We start from the raw sequence: 7,500 nt of genomic DNA, 5'->3' as shown, positions 1-7,500 counted from the left end.
AGGATAAAAAAAGTTAGAAATATTCTTGGCTTAAAAATACCTTATTTGTACAGAATATAAGAAGGATAAAAAAACTAGAAACATTCTTGGCTTAAAAATACCTTATTTGTACAGAATATAAAAAGGATAAAAAAACTAGAAATATTCTTGGCTTAAAAATACCTTATTTGTACAGAATATAAAAAGGATAAAAAAAACTAGAAATATTCTTGGCTTAAAAATACCTTATTTGTACAGAATATAAAAAGGATAAAAAAAACTAGAAATATTCTTGGCTTAAAAATATCTTATTTGTACAGAATATAAAAATGATAACAGAAAAACCTAGAAACATTCTTGGCTTAAAAATACCTTATCTGTACAGAATATAAAAATGATAACAGAAAAAACCTAGAAACATTCTTGGCTTAAAAATACCTTATTTGTACGGGATAAAAAAAAAAATGAAATAACAGAAAGAAAAGAACTTTCATCGTGAACTTTTTTTTTTTTTTTAGACGTTACCGACAACCCTCCTCATTTTCTTTCCATTCTCCATTCTCCACTAATATTCAGGGAAGGAACTCCCGAAAAGAGGGTGAGAATTCCCGGCACAAATCTCAATAACATCGGGGAGGGGCGGAGCCACAAAGTTTGGAAAAAGTTTGGCGGCGTAAGAGGAAGGGTCTATCGAAGTCCATTTAGTATACGCGCGCCAGAGTCAGGGAGGGAATAAGAGGAAGAAGAAGAAGAAGAAGAAGAAGAAGAAGAAGAAGACTAGTTACTTTTTTCCCGGAGATGATCAAGCCTCGGAAAGCTAAGAGGAAAAACAGAGAAATAAAACAAGAGAGTAAATAAGGGCTTGCGCTTCGCCTCAGTACAACTGACGTGTAGATTAACTTTTCCTAGAGTTGGGTTGAATATAAAATTCAGGCCAAAGGCCATATCACTGGGACCTATGAGGTCATTCAGCGCTGAAATGGAAATCGACCATAAAAAGGTTTGAAAGGTGTAACAGGAGGGGTGTTGAGGGAAGTAAGATGAAGAAGGAGAATATGAAAGGGGGTACAGTAAAGGGAAAACGAAAGTGGTTACAGCTAGGGGCCTAAGGAAGGCAAGCTGTAAAGAACCTTGAGTAATGCACACAGTGCACAGCATGAGGTCCACTGACGGCACCGCTACCTCCCTACAAGGTATTTTTCCTAGAGGATTATAGATATCCTTAAGCAAATTGATGCGTCGAAGAAAATGCTGCAGGAAACTCTCAGTCACGGCCTATGAAAACTTCAGCCGCTGTCCAAGAAACTTTCAGACACAACCCGGCGGTGCCTGTATTGTTGAGCCTATAGCAGTGCCAGACTCGGGATCAGAGCTAAATTTAACCATAAAAGAATCAAAACTACCAAGGGTAGAGGGCTGGAAATTTGTATGTTTGACGATTGGAGGGTGGATGATCAACATACCAATTTACAGCCCACTAGCTTCAGTAGTTTTTAAAATTCGAGAGCGGACAGGAAAAGTGCAGACGGATAGTCAGAGCCATTTCAATAGTTATTTTTTTATTTATTTTTTTTTTACAGAAAACTAAAGCATAGCCGTTGATACAGGAAGGGGTTTAAGATTATTTTACATTGGGAAAGACTAACAGGAACCTCATCCCCATAAGAAAAAAAGATAATCAGGGGTTTAAACTCATTTTTGCAACCCAAGAAAACCCTTAGAATTGATTAGAACCCAAGAAGAGCATATAAGTGAGAGAGTAGGATGGTAAGCTAAGAAAGCATGAAAGTGAGGGTCGATTGAAAAACCAAGATATACTTAAAAAAAAGTATGATAAAATCCTTATATAGAATCTTCCTCTTATACGGAAGACAACGAAAGCGCAAAAGAAGACCTCCTCAGAGGACATTTGCAGAGATAAAGAAGAAAATCTCGAAGACTGAGAATATTATCATCTCCAGAAGAATAAGAACCTGAAATGCAAGTAGACGTGTACAGTGTTGCAGAAAATGAATCTCTTTCTTCATAACTCTCAAAGCCCTAGAAGTCTAGGCAAAGAATTGTGTAGAAGCGCTACAGAGAAAGAAGAATCTAGAATATTTCGCTCTCAAAGCCCTACAGTCCAAATAGAAGGTTCTGCGGCGCTAAAAAAAAAATAAAAAAAAATAAAATAAGTTCACAATTTCTCTTTTGGAACAGGAAAATATGACGATGGAATCTACGAAAATCTCTTTACCGTCGTAAGAAGGGCTTTTGTGCTTTTTGGGTGACCCCCCCCCCCAACCTGCTCCCATCCCCCATCCTTTCTACACCCCCCACCCCCACCCGGCCTAGAACCGACTCCCAAACACAAAGGCGGCCATTATGTGGAGAATTCTTTGCCCCAGAAGAATTTGGGGCCGAAATGTTCGAGAATTCTGCATTAACAAAACAGAAACAAGATAAAGAAAGAAAAAGAAAAAAGAAACGGTTCTTTTTGTAGCCTGGTTTGGAATTTTAACAAACCGAAAGACAGATAAGAAACAAACGTGTAAAACGCGTATATTTTTACCGAGCTGTCCATTATACACAGCTTTCACTTTATTTCTTTGTTTTCCGTTTTTTATCTCATCAACAACGTCAGCAAAGAGATGGTGTATTTTATTACTCAAGTTTATTTGGCGAAATCCTTCCCACGGGATGCGGGAATTTACTTCGTGCATCATTTTTATGTATATCATAGATTGACTTACTTTTGGTTATGGTCCCCGGCGTCTGAATGTGTACATAGATTCTTCTTACATCTTGCAAGAGCCAGAGTACGCGTAATCAGAAATGGATCAGAACTGATGATGAAATACTGAAGAGATTCATTTTTTATTTTTAACTGGATGTTAGATTCTTCTTGAATCTTACAAGGACAAAAATACGTGTAATCAGAAATGGATCAGAACTGATGATGAAATACTGAGGTGATCTTTTTTTTCATTGTTTTTGTTTATTTTAACTGGATCTGAAGAATATTTAATTAACGTTTCCTTTTTATGTTAAGCACATATGAATCACTTGATGTTATGCGACGGAATGTCAGTATCTTGCCACCCAAACGTCCATAAATCAAATAAAAGTGATAATGGAACGCCCTCTATGGGTTATCAACGTGCTTGTTACCCTTTGCCGAACTTTCTAAGTTCGACTTTACTAGATTTAGCGGAGCTACTTCTAGATTAAAGGCGAACTTACACTGTGTGAGAGTCAGAGCCACTTCAAGTATTTCAACTGAGGGATTTAACTGTCATTAGTGCAATTACTTGATCTGGGATGGACGATGAAACGCTTTTGCTGAATGTGCAAACATAAAAGCCGAAACATTGAGGAAATCGCATTTAATTAAAATTATTATATATATATATGTATATATATATGTATATATAAATACATATATATGTATATATATATATATATATATAAATATATATATACATATAACGTTCTTTAATATAAACTGATAAAAGGACGTATGTATGTATGTATGTATTTATGCATATATATTTATATTACATATATATATAGATATATATATATATATATATATATATATATATATATTTATATATATATATGTATAGTATATATATATATATATATATATATATATATATATATCTATCTATCTATCTATCTATCTATATATATATTATATATATATATATATATATATATATATATATATATATAATGTTGCCGACATGAACACTTAAACGTTCTTTAATATAAACTGATAAAAGGATGAATGTACGTACGTACTCATGTATGTATGTATGTATGTATGTATGTATGTATGTATGCCAAACGCAGGCACGTGGCTGGAGACAATACAAACCAGTGTAAAAATAAAAATTCAAAAATTCTGGGACAGGATAACCACTGCATAGGAATAACTGCACTAGTTATTACTATGCACTAGTTATTACTATGCCAGTGTAATAGCTGCACTAGTTATTACACGGCCGTACAAAAAAAAAATATGCATAAGTGTATAATGTCCAAAGAGACTGCAACCTCATGGAAGCTGTGTAAAGTTAGTAATTGCACTTTCGCCCGTGCGTGGACAACTGCGAATTCGTGACCACGGGTAAGCCAACGCAGTAGAAGAAGAAATAGAAGGAAGAAGAAGAAGAAGAAGAGAAATTAAATAAGAAGAAGAAATCTCAAGAGAACAGCCTGCAAGATAGTTGAGAAGAAAAGCTTGGACTGCTTCACACGCACCTGTTCTTGGCAAGGTCTTCCCATCTTGCCTTGGTAAACACGGAACAAGGTGAGGTCATGACGGCGGAACGCTTCTCTCTGCAGTCGGTAGGCGTGGTAAATATTTATCGGGCCCAGCTCTCACTAGGATGAACATTCATTATTAGTACAGGATTAACTGGCTTTCCATAATGATTCTTATGATGAACGTGCATTGTAACGGAATAAAAATGCTCGTAATTAATAATTCGTATAAATGACGCAGGTCTCACTAGGATGAACATTCATTATTGATAAATGACTAACTGATTTTACGTAATGATTCTCATGGTGAACATGCATTGTAGCGGAATAAAAATGCTTGTAAGTAATATATAATTCGTATAAATGAACGTGTTTGGTTAAGAGGTTACTTCATTGTGAAAAACGCTTCTTATGGTGAACGAAGATTTATAAATGACAATAAACTGACATCATATAGTTCACATTATGATGAATATGCATTGCTGCTACGTGATTAGATCATTATATAGGATACTGCTGATCTCTAATGCAAGTTACAATAAGGACATATCACTGTAATAGATATTACTATTCTTGAATAAGCATTATAACATAGTAACATCGCTGTCAGCTGTAAGTTTTGAAAATGGTTACAAAGTTATGTCATTATACATAATGAGCAATGGTATGTTCACTTGAGACAGTCCTCATTATTATGAAATATGCGTAATTCTAATATGATACCGTAGAGATCAATGCTCTCATTGTATATCGAGAATTTCCAGGTTATATAATAAACACTAATCATTATCAAGAAGAGTTGTGTCTGAATCATCGTAAGCTGAATTAAGGTCATTTTAACAACATAAAATATGCGTCATTAAATGTTTCAGTCATTGTAAAGAAAACCATTGTAAAGAATACTTCCAGGTTAGCAAGATCTACTCAGAAACGCACAATTACAAACAATATCCCTTATGATAAATAAAGCGTTTAAGATTATTGTAATATTCTGTACGGTAAAAATAAGCTATCATATAGTTTATGTTATACCTTTTAACTTATATGGAGAAAGCAGATTACAAAATCAAATAATTTCTGGTAATGAATTTCACAAGCAACATCTTCAATGTGTATAGAGTGAATGATTGTTTCTTCACCATTCAATATTAGGACGTCAGTCTATAGCATATAAGATTCAGTATTGTAAACGTTTATAGCCATCGAATTCGACAAGAATAGCAGACCCAAGTGATGAAATGGAATATAGAAATATATGAATTTATGTAACTAGACTGAATAAATTTTGAATGTATTCAAAGCAAACACTTATTCAGTAACCAGACTCAAGACATTAGACGGAGTTCAACAATGTCTAGAGAATCTTGTCAACAAGATTCTATTTTCGCAGATTTGACAACAGAAGCGAAGAAAGTAGGACAATGAACCGTGATAAAGGAAGAGGCTTGAGTCTTTGGTAATGAGAAACGAAGTGTTTTTGTTTACGAATGCGTGTGTGCGCGTACATGAGAGGAAGAAAAAAGGAAAGAGAGAGTATACAAGACAAAGCAAAAAATACTTTTGGCAAATAATTTTTCCCCGAAACGAAAAGCATTCTTTCTCTTATATAAAGTGCGGCTTTAGAAAATAAAGTAATAATAATAAACACTCAGTTAAATTTGGTAATTTAGTCGGGCAACGAAATACATATATTTGGACTGACGTTTTTAACGCTGAGAAATTGTTTCAACGACAGCGTTTATTTTGTCAGCAAAAGCTAAACTATATCTTTCGCCAAGTATCTCCACCGGGATTACATTTCATTTTGTCTTTTAGGACTTGGGACTTGCAGGCAAACGAATACGAATGTATTAATTGCCTATCTAATTCATTCATTTAATCTCTTATTCGCTTATATACTTGTTTAATATATATATATATATATATATATATATATATATATATATATATATATATATATATATATATATATATGAATGTATATATATATATAATGGCATTGATTATCTAATATATATATATATATATATATATATATATATATATATACTATATATACACACACACACACACACACACATATATATATATATATATATATATATATATATATATATATATGTGTGGGTGTGTGTGTGTGTGTGTGTGCGTGTGTGTGTGTGATGGTGTGTGGGTGTTTATAGAATTTGTTGGTACTATACAGTCTCCATTGCCATACGTTCCAGAATTATTGTTACCCGACGTAAGATACAATTGTTCTTGTTCTCTTTTCCTTCGTTTAAGTTTAACATTGTAATTCATGAAAGCTTTTGATAAATTCCTACAAGCAAAAACCTTCTAACCACCTTCACACCCTCCTACAAAATACGACCGACTGAAATGACACAAATACCGCGGTAGTAGATGAGGAAATCCGGAGACTTGCATCTTATATACGTTTCTCCGCTTCCTCTGTGTTGGTATAATGTGACTCAAAGCCAGTCGCTCCCTCCATCAAATCTCTCTCTTTCTCTCATAACCCCCTTTCTCTCTCGCCCTCTATTTACCGTCTCTGTGTTAATCAACGTGCATATGACCTATCTTTCTTTGCGTAAGGTCTGTATACAGCTCTCCACCTCACAAGTCTCTAGCTCTCTTTCTCTCTCTCTTCGCTTCTTTCACTAGCCCCTTGCGCATCTCACCCGTCCTTTGAACAGCATGTCTAGGAGGCACTCGTTCTTCGTATCAAAGGCCTCTGCTCCTTCAAGTCTACACTTCATTGTCGCCTTTTTCCTTTGGCTTTATGATGCCGCTACTCCGTCGCGTTCAAAAACATGTCTGCTTGTAGTATATGTGATGTAATTATTTTTTATCAGTGGCCTTCGTCTTACAAGCATCTCCCTGTTTCGTTTGTGCGCTCAAACGAGAGCGAGAGAGCTCGCGCGTAAGCGACGTGGTGGCTACCAAGGAAAAGTTATAATTTTTTCAGTTATTAAGTCTCGGCAATTTTTCCTTGAATAATTTAAAAGCATTAATTTTTTCTCCTCAATTTTCCTTACTTGTACGCGAACCTTTTTCCTACACACTAATAAGCATTATATATTATAATATAATACCGTTATATATAATTTAAATATCTTAATAGGATTTTTTTCTATTAATAAATATAATATATATAATTATTATTTAAAAAATTATATATAATAATAATTCTTTCTTATTAATAATATATAATATATTTCTAATATTTTATAATATATATAATTATAATATTATATATATATATGGGAT

At 33.9% G+C, this 7,500-nt stretch overlaps 1 protein-coding gene across 2 annotated transcripts in view; it reads left to right on the top strand.

Moving 5' to 3' along the window:
• The window catches only part of LOC135207053 (serine/threonine-protein kinase PRP4 homolog), a 92,711-nt gene that overhangs the window by 34,715 nt on the left and 50,496 nt on the right, over positions 1 to 7,500 (top strand). The gene's annotated exons all lie outside the window — the stretch shown is intronic.

The sequence above is a fragment of the Macrobrachium nipponense genome, chromosome 31 (genome assembly GCF_015104395.2).
Source record: "Macrobrachium nipponense isolate FS-2020 chromosome 31, ASM1510439v2, whole genome shotgun sequence".
NCBI lineage: Eukaryota > Metazoa > Arthropoda > Malacostraca > Decapoda > Palaemonidae > Macrobrachium > Macrobrachium nipponense.
This window is presented reverse-complemented; position numbering and strand designations above follow the sequence as displayed.